This window comes from Pleurodeles waltl, chromosome 6 (genome assembly GCF_031143425.1).
Source record: "Pleurodeles waltl isolate 20211129_DDA chromosome 6, aPleWal1.hap1.20221129, whole genome shotgun sequence".
NCBI classification, from domain to species: Eukaryota; Metazoa; Chordata; class Amphibia; order Caudata; family Salamandridae; genus Pleurodeles; species Pleurodeles waltl.
In genome coordinates, this window is record NC_090445.1 from 1,355,917,898 (window position 1) to 1,355,937,936 (window position 20,039).

The following is a 20,039-nucleotide window of genomic DNA, read 5'->3' on the forward strand; positions in this document are numbered from 1 at the left end:
GCGTGACTTGCGCTCCACCTTCTTCAAGATAGCATGCTCCAGATCGTTACCAAGTAGACAACCCACAGCCTTGAATGGACTCACAGCTACCTCCAAGAAACCTGTTACACCCCCCACATTCAAAGGGAATCAGAGCCACTGGATAGGGCCTCTCACGGTTATATTAGCAACAACTTGGTGGAACACATTAGGGACTTCTTGCTCTAAAGACACCAGGTGACATCCAGAGGTTTTGCGTCTCACAGAGTCTCCACCCTCTGCCCATTCATGCTGACCCACTGACTGCACTCCCTAGTATTGTCAGGCATGTGGGTCTTCTGCACCCTTTCTATGTCACCCATGTAACGAATGGTAACCTCTACACTGTCCCCCAAACTAGGTGAGACAATCTCCTCCCCAAGTGCTATATTAGCCAACCCCAGTGACTGCCAACCGGTGGGGGGCTGTGCCTGCTTGGGATACTTTTCATCCCCTTTTTAGTGTCCTTCATGCTGTCACTCATTGCACTTAGGGGGTGCTTTCCCCGAAGACTTACTATCAGGGTACAATTTCTGGGGTGATATATGCTTTGACCCACAGAACAGTTTTTTGTCTCTTTAGATAACTTTTTGTTTTGATTCCCCCCCCCCCCTTCGTCGGGTGTGGACCCTGCTCACCCTTGTGGTGAACACCCAAAGTACCTTGTTGTTGACCCTGGTGCTCACCCAGCAGCCCACCTCCTTGGCAAGCTCAATGGCGTAAGAGAGCTTACTGTGGTATTAGTGCAGATCTGGAAAACAAGGCCTGAACATGTGCTGTTTTGAAATCAAGTTATATAGCCCATGGTAATCCTTTACCTCACTGCCCTTCACTCAACCACCCAGTCCTTTACAAAAGGAATCCACACATTCCTCACAGGTCTGTTGGGATAGCTTCTGACTATCCCTGAACTTCTGCCTGTACTTTTAAGGGGTCGGACCAAACTTCCTGATTAGTGCCTCCTTCTTAGGGGGATACCTCACCCTGTCTCTCCCTTCTAGGGCCAGCAGAGTGTCCCTCCCCTCACTAGGGATGTGCCTCCACAGACTAGCCCCCATTCCCCCTCAAGTAACGTGTGCATCTGTAAAGCAATCTCTGCGCTCAACCCATCGGTGAATATTGTTTCCCACCACAAAGTCAGGCACCAGACCGTTGGGTACGTGGACCCTCTTGTCAGAGGGCAGTCTACAAATGCTGCCACAATTTTGGCTGACCTCTGCCCTCATGGCCTTGAGGTCCAGCCCTTTCAGACTCAACTCCTGAGCCAACCTTTTTTTCCTTTTTTTCTTCCATGGCTCTCTCTGTTTCCAATTTGAGCTTAGCCACCTCTAATTGTACCTCCTTCTCCTCCCTCCTGTCTTCTAGCTCCTCTGGGGACAGGCCTCTAGATGAAATGCTGCTCCCTCTACTCCACTGGCTCCCTACCCCACAGGCATTTCCAGGGAATCCTGATCCATCTTCATATCATCATCCATTATGTCATCCTCCTGCTCTGGAGTCAGAGGTGCACATTGGCTGCTATCCAGGCCCTTAGTGCCTTTTGCAGCTCCACCTTTCTAGTGAAGACTCACAGTTCATTTTTGCAGGTTCAGGTGTATGTGGGACCTCAAACCCGAGCGTTGATTTTAGGGGACAACAAAAATGCTGAAAGGGAGAATAGAAAAATTAATAATGCCAATTAGAGATAGTAGAGAAAAATGCCAATGATACTCAGAGACAATTGATATGAATTAGTCTCATATGTGAAATTACTGTAAGGCACTGCACAATCCCAAGTCCTATCCTTACCGCTGATCACCAGTGGTAGAATTTGAGTGTTAGAAATTGGGCCTCTAGTTGGCAGAGGTATGCACCCTGTCCAGGTAGGGACTGCAATCCTAGTCAGGATAAGTCAGTTAGATGCCATAAATTAACTTGTGCTCACCCTCTGGTAGTTTGGCACAGAGCAGGGATGCCTAACTTAAGAGGCATGGTGTGAAGTATTTATGCAAAACGTAAAACAGTAAAACAGTGAAAACACAACACAAAAAGAATCCACATCAGGTTAGAAAAATAGAGTTCAATTTAATGACCGAAACAAGACCAAAACAACAAAAATCTAATAAGCAGAAGTTGAGATATTAATGTTTAAAGAATATCTGCAGTTATAGTGCTTAGAAACTTAAAGCATAAACCAAGGCTAACTAGTTGTGCTAGTCCGTGATAAATCCAAACTTGAAACATCTACCTGGTCCCAATTGGAAATTACGTTTATAAATGCTAATAAGGCAATGCTAATGATAACCAATAGGAGAGAAAAGCTTTGCAGAGATTTTCATTACATGGACATTTAAAGGTAGTTTATCAACTTTTTAAATCCACTGCACCCTGACCTTCGGGCTATCCAGGGCCTACTTTAGGGGTGACATATATGTAATGAAAAGGAGGGTTTGGGCTTTTCAAGGGGGTTAACGTGTCAGGTTGATACAGCAGTGTAAAACTGCATACACAGGCTCTGCGATGGCAGGCCTGAGACATGTCTAAAGGACTGCTAAAGTTGGTGGTACAATCTGTGCTGCAGGCCCACTAGTAGTGTTTAATTTACAGGCCCTGGGTACAGGTAGTGCTCTTTACAAGGCACTTAAAAGTAAATTAAGATTGCCAATTGAGGATAAGCCAATGTTACCATGTTCTAGGGAAGGAGCATGTGCATTTTAGCACCAGTCAGCAGGGGCAAAGTGCCTACAATCCTAAAGCAAGCAAAAACAAGGTCAGCAAAAGAGGTCAAAAGGCAAAAAGTCAGGGGGAAAACACATCAAGAATGCTAGGTCTAACAAAGCCATTTAACTCTTGCATCTGGATGTGGTAATGCCTTACTCCATGGCCTCCAAGACTTTACTCTGGCATACACTAGAAGCATCCTACTTTCTGCACCACATCTCATTTACAGTGTGAAAACATACAATTACATCACCACCACACAGCTAGAACTCTGTTGGCTCCTCTTGCTCGCCCACACTATCTTCACAACTGGCTGTATCCTTTACAATCCCATCACAACCAGCACTATTGCTTATCTTGCAGACAAGTTCATCATCAGTAGTTATCACCACACCTGTAGTCAGAACACCATCAGGCTGCAGACTAGGAAGTGTAAAAATGGAAAAACAAGACAATAGGCCTTTTCCATCGCTGCATCCATGATCTAGAAAAACATTCCCCAATGAATGCATCAAGCAACTACAACTTCTGTTCAATTTAGGAAACAGTTGAAGACTCACCTCTTTAAAGGGCATTACATCACAATGCTTCAAACATGCACAATATAGACTTTAAACTTGCCTTTGAATGTTACAGACCGCTGCTACATTTTGCCTTGGTTTGAGCTATAGAAACACCATAAACATACATTCATCAGATGAATGTTTGTCAAAAGCTGGGACCGATAAAGGTACCTTTCCTACTCTTGAAGTGACATAGAGCTGACATCTATGTTTTAAGAGGTGTCTTTTCACTGGATTGCTGGGCGATACTCAGTGGTACACTTATCCCCTTAGTGTATTCAAAAGGGCACTATCGGTTTCTTAACACCGCTAGTGTCTGAAAGAAGTGAGAGGTGTGCTCGCTTCAGTACCCATAGGCTTTGGGTGATATAGGGAACACATCTCAGTCTTATTAGGCTAAAGAGGTTATCTCAGCACTATCATTTCTTAGCACTGCTGGTGTCTGAAAGAAGTGAGAGGTGTGTTAGCTTGGACCACTGGGCATTACACAGATAGTACACAGGACCCCTGGGTGTCACATTGGCGGAATTCAGAAGTTAAAGAACTAGAATGATTGGAATCCCAGAGAGTAGGCATAGCTTATGTTTTTATGTTCTTTCTCCTGAGCTGGTATTGACTAACTTATCGGGCTCCCCTGTTTCCCACACAGCACAGAGCTTCCTTTAGTCACAGGATAACTATGAGTAGGCAGGGCTAAAGCTTAGCATACTGGTCATTCCTTTGATTTCTTTTTGCTGTTTAATGCCAAAGTAATGCTCGCTATTTTGTCGACAAATTTTTAATGTTGCTGTGAATTAATTGTACTTTTTCCAGGGGTGTGAATCTTTATATGTTGTTTGTTAAATGTTTATTTTGATGCATCTGTGAACAGTATTGAGCTCATTCAATGCCCACATGTATCTATCCACCCCCAGATAAAACCTTGTAATATTGCCCACTACCAGAGTAGATTTAGAAACCCCTGTACATATTCCCTACCACTGGAGAAAAATTTATTTTTTAATTTAAAAAAGCCTATAAAAATAGAAAAGCCAACTGTTTAGAGAACAACATCTTATAAACATAGTAAGATAGAGCAGGTGCAACCAGATCCCCTAAAGATATAAAAGTGAAAGAGTTGCAGGACACCTAAAGAAAAAGAAACTACCCAACTCCCACCATGGAGGCCCCTCTAGAACACATGAAGAGTAAGTTTCCCACTCAAACAAAGAAACTTAGAAAGTTCTGCCATGAGTTGTACACACATGCCAAGACACACACGTACACTTGGTCTAAATAGGGAACGTTCGATACCAACCCAATTAGGCACACTAAAATCTACACACAAAGAATACAGGATAGAAGAAGGACAAACAGGAAGCATTACTGGAACTATGGACTGTCTTTGAGGAGGCCAGAATCCTAAAACTCATGGTCAGCTACCACGAGGAAGGAGACCCCGACTCTCCAGGATCCCCTAAGAGAGTAGGTGCCACTGGTCTCGCATGCGTGACAATCACAGACTGACCCCTTGAAAGGTAGTAGTGATAAAAGATGGGGAATACTTTGCACAGCCATTCTGTGACTTATTGGCAGACTGGACTAGGGAGAGGAATGGATTTGACTGGTCCTGGCCTAGGGGAGGATCATTCAAGTCAGAGGACATTGCCATGGCCAAGGACTGCACCAGGTATGGGAAGGGGAATCCCGATTGGAATTTCCCCTACATGCAGCAGTACCTCGTAAGATGAGAGAAAAGGCAAGTTAAGACAAGAAGGGAAAAGGACAAGGACAAGAAGTGGTTAGGATGGAACCAGGTCAAAACTGCAAAATCCCTGAGCTGGAAGCAGACAGTCCTGATCAGGGTGGCTGTAGCCGTAATGGCACAGAAGGCAGTGGCACCAATGGGGGAACCATGGCACAGGTCCAGGGAAGGCGAAGCATGTACCAGTAGGGTTTGATGAAGTCCTAGAAGGGATTCCCCAGGCTCGGACTGGGACCTAACACGCTATGCACTCCCAGGACTGAACCAGCTGCGGGACCAACACAGGTAAGCCTTACATCTGTTGAATGGCACTCTCACATGTCCCACACTGTCAGAAATTCAACGACCTGAGGAGAAGCCCACTGTGACAGTACTAGTAAACAACATACCCTACGGCTTCCTGATAGATACAGGCTCTGGGTTTTCAGGCACAGTCATGAGGGTCCCCTTCATGAAGCCCCTGGAACTAGACATGGGAGGCAGCCACGGAATAGACTGCTGCTATATCACCCCTAATCACTGACTAATCTCCTAGGGAGAGATGTCATAGCCAAACTAAATATTATGATTCACTTCACAAACAAATGGACGATAACCTGCTCGACCCCTGGGGTTACTGCCTCGAGACCTAGGCAATAACCTGCCAACCCTGCACAGACTGGCCAATACGAGTGGCACCCATTGACCTGTAGCTCTTTACAAATGGAGTCCTCACAATAGTTGCTAATGTCCGGCACCGCTAGGCTGTAAGGTGCAGCTACCCTGTGAATTTGTGTTCCACTGGGAGGGTCACCTTGACACAGTACCCAAAGAGTATGCGTTGTTTTACTTGGAGGCAGTCAAAGTGTGGCCTGAGTATGGGATCCTGCCAGCCACAGACCAAACAGATGCCATGTGGGCATACATCATCTTCCTCACGCCAGTGTACAGGAGATAACATATGAAAAACTGTTAAGCAAATTGCCAGGAGCCTCAGAGATCATCTTCACTGACTTGGTTAAAATGAGGATTGAGCTGCAGAGTAGAACCCAGTCACCCATGGCCATATTGGCAACAAGGCAAGAGCAAGACTTGTCAATGGTGCTTCTGCAGCTGTGGGCGGAGGGTCCCTTCAACATAGGGCTCATCAATACCGCTGAGCCAGTAAAGATCACTCATTTCAACTCTAGTATTGGTTTCTCATTTACTGCTTGGACTGGAAATATGACACCCTCTGCTGGTGGCAGCCTTGGCATCCACCTAGTATTCTCTTTCCTAAAAAATCCCTAGCTCTCATATATCTGTCATTGTCTTGTACTCTTACAGCTACTCTATTAAACTATTTAACATTCAGCAACTTTTTTTGTAAATGAATGTACCTCATGCTTTCTCTTGTCAACCCTCTACCTCTTTTTTTCTATCTCACATGCCATTCTCAATCACACTTTTCATTCATGCACCCATTTCTGACCATCCTCTGATACCTTGCTCACCACATATACTAATCTTTCTGGCAGACACCTCACTATCTTATCTCACACCCTCCTTTTTCACATTGTTTCTTACATCTTTTGGGTTCACTTTCTCCTCACACTCTTTTCTTAAAGACTCTCTTTTCTTTCCCAAACACGCCTCTTACCATCACATTTGCACTCACACCCTCATCACTGAGTGAAATGCTCCTCTTATAAACACATCCGCACATTCCATTCCTTCTTTTACATTCTCCTTTCCCTTAGAAACCCCACTTACTTGCCCTTCTCAAACACTTAACCTATCTCACACTCCTTTTCTCCTGCCTATATTATTCTTTTTTTTCATCTCCTGTTTCTCTCAAGCACTTTCACTTTTTGGCTCTCTATTGCACATAGACATGCCCACTCAAGGACGGCTGTGGTTCTCATAATCCCTATCACTGGTTCGACTGTTGAATGATCATTTTTTTAAAGTGCATTGGTGAACTCAAAGCTGTATTTCACACTTTGGCAATACTTACTTATAAGCCTGCTGATAAGATCTGAAGAGAAATTTCAAATCGTCACCTTAAATCGCTGGAGTGATGATTTGAATATAAAACATGGAAATTTACATGGGAGATTGAAGCAAAATAAAAGTTTTGGGACAGTTACAAATTACAGGAGTTTGTATTTATTCCTTGGTTTTCCACATGTAGAGAAGTAGCCGTCGCCTAATTGGTCATTCTAATTTAAAGCAGCCCAGCCACAGTTTACATAACTATCCTGTAGACTAGAGGTGGGCGAACCAAGGCCCATATTTATTTAATGTTTGCGCCACTTTAGAGTAATAATTTTTACGTTAAAGCAGAAGCAAACCTAACTCCATAGTTAAATTTTGACGCTAGACCCATCAAGAGTCAAAAGTTAGGAGTTACCCCATTTTGAGGGAGCACCAATCCACCTTGCATCTCATTGTAATAATGAGATGCAAGGTAAGCGTTCCCTTCCTAAAAATTACACTAGCCCTATAACAGCATATTTATCTACTGATGCAAAAACGACTCAAACAAAGGAAGCTGTCCCAAATAATGGTGCTAAATCAGATTAGCATCAAATTTCAATGCCTGGTCAGATTAGGCGTTAAAAAGAGGCCCACGCACCACCACTTAAGTAAAACACATAAAAGGAGCATTTGAAACCTCCAAGAGAACATGGAAGACAGCAGGTCCCTCCACCACCACCTCAGCAACCCTAAACACCACCAAAGTAGTCACAAAGGCAGGAAAGAAGTGGGGAGAAGATCTCCAAACAGCGCACAAAAATCCTTGGTTTCAGGGACCAAGATGTGATCAGGATGTACTGACTGAACCAGGAGTCCATTGTACGCCTGCTGCACCACATTGCACCACACATCATAGCAAGGGTGCAAACTTCCACTACAGTTCCACCCATGACCAAACTCCTCGCTGTCCTCCATATGCTGGCATCTGGATCTTTTCGGATAACGGGTGCACAGGTGGCAACCTTCTCAGCCCTCCAATGTAAGGTTCTGGATGCTATCATACGCCTAATACCCCGCCATATCTGCTTTCCAAATACTCAGCATCTGCAGCAGGAGACCAAGCAAGGTTTCTACCAAATTGCTGGATTCCCGCATGTGCTGGGTGCAATGGACTGCACCCATGTGCAACTGGTGGCACCTGCAGCAACAGAACACCTATATAGGAACCGCAAGCACACACATTCAAACAATGCGCAGGCTGTTGTGGACCACCATTGGCTCTTCACCAAAATCCGATCAAAATTTACCTGCAGTGTCCTTGATGCATACTGTTAGACCTGACAGCCTTAGGGTGGTCACCCCTAACTTTTTGTCTGCCTCCCTCCACTTTCTGGACACTGTGTTGGCTGGTTTTAAGACTTTGCACACTTTACCTCTGGTAACCAGTGATAAAGTGCATATGCTCTCTCCCTTTAAACATGGTAACATTGGATCATACCCAATTGGACTATTGAATTTACTTATAAGTCCCTAGGGCCTTTAGATTAAATGCTACTAGTGTACATGCAGCACTGATTGTGCCCCCCTACTTAAGTAGTCCCTTAACCTTGTCTCAGGCCTGTCATTGCAATGCCTGTGTGTGCAGTTTCACTGCCAATTCGACTTGGCATTTAAAAGTACTTGCCAAGCCTAAAACTCCCCTTTTTCTACATATGACGCCCCTAAGGTGTGCCTTAGGTAACCGATAGGACAGGGTGCTGTGTAGGCAAAAGGCAGGACATGTACCTATCTAGTTTACATGTCCTGGTTGTGTAAAACTCCTAAATTCATTTTTAAATTGCTGTGAGGCCTGCTCCCTTCATAGGCTAACATTGGGGCTGCCCCATACATTGTCTGAGTGGTAGCTGCTGATCTGAAAGGAGTAGGAAGGTCATATTTAGTATGCAAGAATGGTGATGTAAAATCATGCTGACTGGCGAAGTTGGATTTAATATTACTCTTTTAGAAATGCCACTTTTAGAAAGTGAGCATTTCTCTGCACTTAAATCTTTCTGTGCCTTACAATCCACGTCTGGCTGGGTTTAGTTGACAGCTCCTTGTGCACTCACTCATACACACCCAAAACACAGGATACTCAGCCTCACTTGCATACATCTGCATTTTGAATGGGTCTTCCTGTGCTGGGATGGTGGAGAGCCTGCTCTCACACAAAGGACTGCCACACCCCATACTGGGACCCTGGCAGACAGGATTGAACAGAAAGGGGACCTGGTGCACTTCTAAGCCACTCTTTGAAGTCTCCCCCACTTCAAGGGCACATTTTGGTATATAAACAGGGCCTCTGCCCCTTCCAACTCAGACAATACCTGGAGAAGAAACATGTAACCAGAACCTGCATCCTGCTAAGAAGAACTGCCTGGCTGCCCAAAGGACTCACCTGACTGCTTTCTGTGAAGGATTGCTCCCTTGCTGTTGCCCTGCTGCCTTGCTGCTCTCTGACTGAGGTGATTTCTTCCTGCCAGTGCAGGAAATCCATGTACTGTCACTGGGGCGTCTGAGTACCCCGCAACCTGAAGAGGATCCTCGACCGAACGCCGGAAATCGACGCACAGCCGTCCCTGCATGTATACTAAATGACGCATCACCATGTGCAGCCCGAGAAATCGATGCACATCTCTTTGTTTCCACTCTTCTCCTCCTCTGCGGCCCTTTGCAGAGATTTTTCACACGAACCAGGTACCTTGTGCTTGAAACAGACTTTGGGGGTCATTCCAACCCTGGCGGTCGGTGATAAAGCGGCGGCCAACCCGCCAACAGGCAGGCGGTCAAAAAAATGCAATTCTGACCCTGGCGGGAACCGCCAACACAGCCCGCCACTTTAACACACCGACCGCCACGGCGGGCCCGACAAACAGCGCGGCGGTCACCGCCAACAGGCAGGCGGCAGACAATGTACCGCCCACCCTATCACAACTCACCAATCCGCCACCTTTTCCGGGGCGGGAGCCCCGCCGATAAAAACACGGCGGAAACAGACTACGAACGGGAAAACGCTCACCTCCACACACTCCACGAGGAATCTGGACAGCATGGAACCCGAATTAAACATACTACCAGCTCTTGTCTACCTGCTCATCTACCACGAGTACGAACGCCGGCGCAGACGACAACGGTGAGTACTGCACCTACGACACAGGGGAGGGGGGAGGAGGAAAGGTTACGTGCACACACATACGCGATACACCCCCCCCAACCCACCCCCCCATACCTACACACCAATGCAGAGCAACAAGTCAGAGTGACACCCCCCAAACCCCCCGGAAGAATGCAAAGACATAATTAAAATGAAGTTACAAATTTATGTATAAAATAGGTTCATTGAAGTCATGGTAAATATGCCATATGAAATATACAAAAGAAATAATGAACATAGTGCAAAGTATAAACATAGTCAATCAGTCCTGCACAGTCCGTTAAATATCCATAGTCCGTGGGCCAATGTGTACAAACACATGGGCAAAGCCCACACAGGAGACCGGATACCATTGGAGAGAACACTGCAGGGGCATCAGATGATAAAACAACAGGCACCTCAGGGGGAAGGGAAAGGGGGGCACCTCAGCCACATGAGTCCACGATGCCAGATCCACGAGGGGCCTCCATGCCCACTGTACCATCCTGGGGAGTGCAAAGCCACAGTCCATCAGATGGATAACCGACTCCACTGGTATTGGAGGAGGCATGGTGCCCAGAGTGCTTCATGAACACCTGCTCGACACAGAACCGGCACTGTCAATGGACCAGCGGTGCTTGAGACGGCGGTGCCCAGCGGAGCGGTGCTTGAGATGAAGGGCCCAGCGGAGCGGTGCTTGAGATGAAGGGCCCAGCGGAGCGGTGCTTGACAGGAAGGGCCCAGCGGAGCGGTGCTTGAGATGAAGGGCCCAACGGAGCGGTGCTTGAGATGAAGGGCCCAGCTGAGCGGTGCTTGACAGGAAGGGCCCAGCGGAGCGGTGCTCTTCACGGCGGGGCCCTGTTCAGCGATGCCCTTCACGGCGGGGCCCTGTTCAGCGGTGCCCTTCACGGCGGGGCCCTGTTCAGCGGTGCCCTTCACGGCGGGGCCCTGTTCAGCGGTGCTCTTCACGTCGGGGCCCTGTTCAGCGGTGCTCTTCACGGCGGGGCCCTGTTCAGCGGTGCCCTTCACGGCGGGGCCCTGTTCAGCGGTGCCCTTCATGGCGGGGCCCTGTTCAGCGGTGCTCTTCACGGCGGGGCCCTGTTCAGCGGTGCTCTTCACGGCGGGGCCCTGTTCAGCGGTGCCTGTCTTGGCGGGGCCCTGTTCAGCGGTGCTTGTCCTGTCTTTCAAGGGACCCAGACCTGGCCAAGACTCCCCGCTTAGTCGCCCTCCGACCTTGCGGTAGCGGGGCCCTCCTGTGATGGAGTCTTGGGCCCGTGGGTGTCGTCCGTCACACCCGGTATGGGGTTGGTGGGGCCCTCCTGGTGCGCTCGCCTGCTGCATGTCTTCTTCGCCCTGCTGCCCTTGCCCTCCTTCACTGCAGCTCTCTGGCCCTTGCCTCCCTTAGATGATGTGGCAGGTGAAGGGGCAAGGCCACTCTCCTTGGTGGCAGCCGTCTCAGGCTTTTCGCGCCGGCCCTTAATTTTTCTTGTCCTCTTCCCAGGGGGTGGGCTGGCTGTCCCCTTGCTGCTGGCCGATGTTCCTTCCCTAGGAGCTGGTGGACTCCAATAGCCCTGCACTATGGTGATACTAGATGCAGGGCTGGTGGTGGCTGAGGTGCTCTTTGGACTCTTACCAGATGGAGGGGGTGGGTCAGGTGATGCAAAGAGGTTAGTTTTGGAGAGGAAAAGTTTTTTAGGAGCAATGGGAAGGGTAGGTGCAGTGGGTATGGGAGTGGAGGAAGAGGATGTGGTTGTAGGAGAGTCAAGTGTCCTGTATTTGGGTGCAGGTGCTTGGGCTGGAGGCTGTCGTGAGGTGGATGGCTGTTGGGTGGGTGGGTGGCTGCGTTTGTGTGGTTTGGAAGAGGGGGTGACAGACACAGTGGGAGAGGACACAGGGGACGTGTAAATGGCAGTGGGGGTGGTGACTGCACGTGTGCTGACTGTAATGGAGGGTGTGCTAGTGATGGAAGTACTGGCTGATGGTGGTGTGCATGCAGGTGTGAGTGGAGACGTCACAGGGAGGGAGGAGGGAGACGAGGAGGAGGGGGACACAGAGGTGGTAGTGACTGTTGGCATGTCTGCATCTGGATGTTGTTTGTGTGAATGCTTGTGGGATCTGTGGTGCTTATGTCTGGATGAGCTGCACCTTGATTGTTGAGGTGTGTGCAGGCTGGTCTGATGGTGTGGATGGGATAGGCAGAGGAACAGGAGACTGGGACTGGGTGGAGGGAGTTAGAAGAGGGAGGCTGGAGACAGGGACAATGGCTGCCGTCAGTGCTGAGGCCAGAGCGTTGAACGATCGCTGATGGGCAGCCTGACCCGAATGAATGCCCTCCAGGTATGCATTGCTCCGATGCACCTCCCTTTCTACACCCTGGATGGCATTCAAAAGGGTAGACTGCCCAACAATGAGCGTCTGGAGGAGGTCAATGACCTCCTCACTGAGGGCAGCAGGGGTAACTGGGGCAGGGCCTGAGGTGCCTGGGGCGAAGGAGATGCCCACCTTCCTGGGTGAGCGGGCACGGAGCGAAGGCCGAGGGGCTGCTGGGAGGTCGGGGCTGGTGCGCTGGGTGGCGGCTGTACCTGTTGTGGCGGTGGGCACGGATGTTGCCGCCACCGCAAGGGAGCTCCCTTCCGAGGACCTGTCGGTGTCGCTGACGTCTCCACGGGTCCCTGTTGTGGAGCTCCCCTCGCCCTCCGTCTCACTGGTGAACTCGGAGTCGGTTGCTTGGCCCTCCGGGGCCATGTAAGATGCAGCTCCCTCGTGCGCCGATGCCACTTCTCCTCCGCCTGATGATGCTAATGCACACATGCACAGGAAGAAAAAGAAAATGGGTGGGGGGGAGAAATGAAGACAGGTTGAGTGCATGCATTGGCAACACCGTTGGCGGAGAGGACAGACACAGAAGCCCCCTGCACTACGCTGCGCAATCGGGGTACACTACTCAGTTCTTGTGACTAGGCCTACAGGTCTATGGACGACAAATGCACACATGGGTGATGCAGGACCATGGATAGCTGTACTTGGCACCCTACAGAGGTGGGAGACGGGGGCACAGGGCCATGCCTAACGGAGGGGACTAGCCTACAGAAGCGCCCTGGCCTTGAGCTACCCACAGCCCTCCTCCCCAACCCAGACACCTCAACTGCGCGCAAAGATAGCAGAATGTGCTGATACTCACCCCCTTGTGTCTGCTGTGATGTCCTCACGTGCCCATCCAAATCGGGGTAGGCCACCGCCAGGATCCGGGATATCAGGGGGGTCAATTGGCGGCTGACACCCGTCCTACGTTGGGAGGCCATCCCCAGCAGAGACTCGGCGGTCTTTCTGGTCCCGCGGCAGATGTCCTTCCACCTCTTTCGGCAGTGGGTGCCCCGTCTGTTGTGGACCCCCAGGGCCCGGACGTCTTTGGCGATGGCACGCCAAATGTCGATCTTCTGATGGGCGCTGACCTATGTGACATGTACAGGGTGGTAAAGGAAATCGCATCAGTTTTCTGCCTGGTCAATGTGAGTGGCCCCCCTCCCCAACCTTGTCATGTGGCACATGCTCTCATCTTTCGTGCGTTGCACTCCTCATTCGACCCCCCCCTCCCCACCATCTTACATACACCCCACTCAACACAGGCATAGCCCATTCAACGTGCACACTGTGTACTAACCTGTTGGTCTGGAGGACCGTAGAGTAGTGCATACTGGGGGAGGACCCCATCAACAAGTTTCTCCAATTCTTCGGCAGTGAAGGCAGGGGCCCTTTCCCCAGTCGCAGCAGCCATTGTATCTCCCAGACCGAGGTCACAGCAGCACTTGCAGTATAGGTCCTCTCCTGTGGATGATCAGGTCTCGAGTGATTAATTAGATAGAAAATGGCGGTCACGCCCGCGGCGGTGCGTACCGCGGCGGTGCGCACCGCGCCCGCCGGCGCACATCGTCATTGGCTCCTGAGACCCATAGGGTTCAATGTTAACCAATGCTGCTTTGCGCCGCGGTCTTCGACCACCTACCGCCACGGTGTGCCACGCCAGCGCAGTGACCTCACATCCCACTGTCACACTTCACAGGTCAGGCAGCCGCCATTTCAAGGGCCCACATGGCATGATTTCTACTGCGTCACACAGGCCTAGGCCTTGCATAGCCACTCATACAAGCCGTTCCATGCATAGCGATTCGTGTACTGTGCAAGCTGTGTGAACTAACCTGTGGGTTGCTTGACTCTGTGCTCCATGTTGTCCTTCCTAGGCACCGTCCGCTGGGACTTGCGAGGAGAAGGATGAATCCTCCCGTGTACCGACCGCTGGTGGACCTGTCGACAATGGAAGAACGACATATCATACTTACATACCGGCTTGACAGAGCAACTATACATGAACTATGTGCCCAGCTGGAGCCAGACCTGATGTCCCCCATCCGCCAACCCACGGGGATCCCCCCTCTGGTGCAGGTTCTGTCAGTACTCCATTTTTTGGCAAGTGGGTCTTTTCAGACAACAGTGGCCATATCATTTGGGATGTCTCAGCCTATGTTTTCTAAGGTTTTGTCCAGAGTGTTGTCTGCCCTGATGAAATACATGCGGAGCTACATTATTTTCCCTTAGGTGGGCGAATTGGCTACAGTGAAGGGTGATTTCTATGCCCTTGGACATATCCCCAACATCATTGGTGCCATTGATGGGACCCATGTGGCTTTGGTTCCCCCCAAAGACAGTGAGCAGGTGTACAGGAACAGAAAAAGTTATCATTCGATGAATGTCCAGGTGGTCTGTTTGGCTGACCAGTACATCTCCCATGTAAATGCCAAGTTCCCTGGGTCAGTGCATGACGCGTATGTCATGCGAAATAGCAGGATCCCTTATGTGATGGAACAGCTACAGAGACACCGTGTGTGGTTATTGGGTGACTCTGGTTACCCCAACCTCTCCTGGCTATTGACCCCAGTAAGGAATCCCAGGACCAGGGCAGAGGAACGGTACAATGAGGCCCATGGGCGAACTAGGAGGATCATAGAAAGGACCTTCGGCCTCCTGAAAGCCAGGTTTAGGTGCCTACATATGACTGGTGGATCCCTAATGTACTCTCCAAAGAAGGTGTGCCAGATCATCGTGGCCTGCTGTATGCTTCACAATCTTGCTTTGCGACACCAGGTGCCTTTTCTGCAGGAGGATGGTCCAGATGATGGTGTTGTTGCAGCTGTGGAGCCTGTGGAGAGTGAAGAGGAGGAAGACGACGGGGACGACACGGACAAAAGGGATACAGTCATACAACAATACTTTCAGTAGCACACAGGTAAGAAACAGCCACCCCAATTTACATTTACTTAAGGCCTCCTGCGTCTCTACTGTCTGTGTTTCCCCCCAGTTCCTTTTAAGTTAATTGTGACTTTCCCTTCCCTTTTCAGAGCTGTATGACCGGCTGCGTGACTACTGCTTTGTTTGTCCATGGACTAAAGCTTATTGACATTGGTATGTTGTCATCATAATGTTACTGAACATGATTGCACCGTTATGTGTAATACATTTGTGAAAAATAGAAGCAGACTCCTGTTATGTTAAGTGCAATGAGTGATTTATTTCAAGTGCTACATATAGGTAAATGATTGGGAAGCGGGGATGGGTGGGGGTGGAGTAATGTCCATGGCAGAGTCCAGTTCTCAGTCGCACAGGTGCATTGTCTATATGCCTGTGGAAGGATGGAGCAGGGGCAATTCAAGGTTGGACAGGGTGACTATGTGGGACAGTGGGATGACATCAGGGGGTATCATATGCTGGCATGGGTCTTGCAATCCTACTCTGTCTTCTTGTGAGATCTCAGGTTCCGCTTGCGGGGTGGTTCTCCTTCAGCAGGAGGTGGGGTTCTGGTGAACTGTCGTTGTGTGGGGGCCTCCTGTCCACTAGCTCCGGCAGATGTTGTAGCCTGTTCCTGGTCCTGGCTAGTGACAGGGGCCCTTTGTGGTGCCACATGGTCCCGTAATGTGGTGACTATCTGGTTAAGGGCCAGGACGATGGTCCCCATTGCGGAACCGATGTTCCTCAGTTCCTCTCTGAACCCCATGTACCGTTCCTCCTGCTGTGCCTGGATCTCCTGGAACCTGGCCAGTACCGTCGCCATCGTCTCCTGGGAGTGGTGGTATGCTCCCATGATGGTGGAGAGGGCCTCTTGGAGAGTCGGTTCCCTGGGCCTGTTCCCCCCCCCCCCTGTCACACAGCAGCCCTCTCAGTTCCCCTGTGTTCCTGGGCCTCTGTCCCCTGGACGGTGTGCCCACTACCACTGCCCCCAGGTCCCTGTGGTTGTTGGGGTGGTGGGTCAACCTGGGTGTCCTGTAGTGGCAGACACTCAGCTGATTGACGTGTCCTGGAGACAGAGGCATGGGCCCGCTGGGTGGGAGCTGTGCTGATGTTCCCAGAGGGGGTTGGGTCTGGTGTAGCCTGTGGCTGTCTGTGGGGAACCGACTGTCCAGAGGTCCCCGATGGGCCGGGCTGGTCGTCTGGCTCCAGGGAGACAGAGCTGCTGTCATCGCTGGGGGCCTCATCTGGGGGTGGGATGGACATCTCTGGACCCTCCGTGGCGGTGTGGTGGCGTTCGGGTCCTGCAGGGGTATTAAGGTATGGTTATAGCTTCTGTGTGTGGCATTTCGTGTGATGGGTGGGTGTCCGTGTACCCAAGTGCAGGCATTCCCTTGTGGGGGCTTTTGTGAGGGTGGCTTGTGGGGGTGATGTGTGTGTGCAGTGGGCATGCTTTGGTGATGGGTGTCCATGCTTTGTGCTCGCATGCAGGGCTTGGTGTTTGGATGGGTGGGTTGTGATGGTGAGCCTTTTGCAAGGAGTTGGTGTGATGGGGGTGGGGGTGAGGGTGGGGGTATGTGCTGGCATGCAGGTGGGGTGGGGGTGGGAAGTAGTAGTTAAGATTTGACTTACCAGAGTCCATTCCTCCAGATACTCCTGCGAGGCCCTCAGGATGCAGGATGTGCAAGACTTCCTCCTCCCATGCTGTAAATTCTGGGGGAGTAGGTGGGGGTCCGCCGCCAGTCTTCTGCACCGCAATGTTGTGCCTTGATACCATGGAACGCACCTTCCCCCGTAGGTCGTTCCATCGCTTCCTGATGTCATCCCAATTGCGTGGATGCTGTCCCACCGCATTGACCCTGTCCACTATCCTTTGCCAGAGCTCCATCTTCCTAGCTATTGTGGTGTGCTGCACCTGTGCCCCGAATAGCTGGGGCTCTACACGAACTATTTCCTCCACCATGACCCTGAGTTCGGCGTCACTGAACCTGGGGTGTCTTTGGGGTGCCATGGGGTGGTGTGGATGAGGTGAGGGGTGGTGTATATGTTGTGGAGTGTAATGTGTGTGGTGGTGTATGGTGTTTTGTGCGTGGTAATTGTGTGGGTGATGTTGTGATTTGCCTCGGTGTGATGGTCTACTCTAAGCAGTGCTGTCTCTCTTTGTCCTTGATTCGCAATTGATGTCGTAGGGGTTTGTGGGTGATGTGGGTGTGTGTTTTATTCTGTATTGGGTGTGTGGGAGTGGTGTGTATATGTATCTCAGGTGTGTGTGTTTCAAATTGACCAATGTGGGGATGTTTTGTAAAGGTGTGTGTATTTCGACCGCAGCGGTGTGTACCGCCAATAGAATACCGCGGATGAAAGACCGCCGCGTGGATTCGTGGGTCGTAATGGCATGGGCGTATTTCTGTTGGCGTGACGGTGGAGGTTTGGTCATCGCCATTTTTTTGCTGACCTTTGGTGTGGCAGACTTTTTTTGGCGGTTTGCCAGTTGCGGGTCAGAATGACCGTGGCGGTTTACCGCGGCAGTGTTATGGCGGTAAGCGCATTTTACCGCCGAGGTCAGAATGACCCCCTTTGTTTGCTTTTAAAAGACTTTAGACACTTTGGCCCTCATTACAACCCTGGCGGAAAAGCCCGCTAACCGCCGTGCCGCCGGCTGCCAACATACCGTGTCTGCGGCATAAATCCGCTAAGGGTGTTGCGACCCACACTTAGAAATCCTCCACAATGCAGACACCCACACAAGTCCGCCACACCAAAGGTCAGTGATAAATTGGCGGTACCAAAACCCACACCGTTATGCCAACTGGAATACGCCTACACTATCACGCCCCACGAATCAATGCGGCGGTCATTCAACCGCGGTAAACCATTGGCGGTACACACCGCCGCGCTAAAAATACACACACATTTACAAAATACAACCACATTGGACAATTCAAAATAAACACACACCTGATACACATACACACATCACAACCACACACCTAATCCAATATAAAACACACACCCACATTACCCACAACCCCTTACAATGAAATATTTGGAAGAAGCAGAGAGAGAGAAAAGCAAAGACAACACCAGCATCCAGAGGCACACAACACCATCACTCATACACCATCCACGCAAAAAAACACCACACACCCCAAAACATTACCCCTCATATCACATCAACCATCACCTCACACATCAATCACACCACATCATGGCACCTCAAAGACACCCCAGGTTTTCTGAGGAGGAGCTCAGGGTAATGGTGAAGGAAATCATCCGGGTAGAGCCACAGATATTCGTATCCATTGCTAGGAAGATGGAGCTATTGCGGAGAATTGTCAAAAGGGTCAACGCAATGGGACAGCATTCAAGAACACGGGATGACATCAGGAAGAGGTGGAACGACCTACGGGGGAAGGTACGTTCTGTGGTATCCAGACACCAGGTAGCCGTACAGAGGACTGGCGGTGGCCCCCACCTCCTCCCCCACAACTAACAACATGGGAGGAGCAAGTCTTGGCGATCATGCATCCTGAGGACCTCGCAGGAATAGCAGGAGGACTGGACTCTGCTAAGTCATATCTTTACTATTACATCCCCCCACCCTACCTGCATGCGATCACAAACCCCAACCCCTACCCTCGCATCCATCACTCCACCAACTCACATATACCCCACTATCACAACCCACACGTCCCAATACCAAGCCCTCCAAGTTGCACCATTGCATGGACACCCATCATAGACCTGCATGGAAACCCATCACCAAAGCATGTCTAAGGGAGAGACTCACCCAGGGCACACAATCACCACTCACACAAGGGCCAAGGCGATATTGCAAGCACAGTAGTAGAGGGAAACACACCCATTGCACAAGATGGCACACACAGATACAATAACAATGCATTTCCACCCCAACATGACCCCTACACAACGTCACCGGACAGGAGGTGCCAGCTATATCCAGTCACCCCACAGAAGAGGCCCACAGTGACGATAGCAGCTCTGCACGTCTGGATCAAGATGACAAGCTTGGCCCATCAGGGACCTCTGGACAGTTGGTCCCCCTGCCACAGTCCTAAACCACCACAGAACCTTCCCCCTCAGGAAACACCACCACAGCACCCACTCAGCGGGCCCATGCCACTGTCCCTAGGACACATCAATCAGCAGTGTGTCCACCACTACAGAGACCCCAGGCAACCCCACAAACAACGGACAGTCAGGGACCTGGGGTCAGTGGCAATGGGCACACGGTTCAGGGGACAGAGGCACAGGATAACAGGGAAGCTGGGAGGCCTGCTATGCAACAGGGTGAGGACAGGCCCAGGAAACCCACTCTCCACGAGGCACTCTCAAACATAATGGGAGCATACCACCATTCCCAGGAGACCATGGGCATGGTACTGGCCAAGTTTTAGGAGACCCAGCAGCTGCAGGAGGGACAGTACCTGGGTATCAGGGAGGACTTGCAGTCCATTAACACAACCCTGGTCACCATTGGAGGGGTGCTGGTAGACATGCCCAACACCATGAGGGAGACAGTGGCATACCACCGGGCCCCTGACACCAGCCCAAATGATGAACAGCCTTCCACGTCCTCCGGCGCTAGTGGACAGAAAGTCCCACC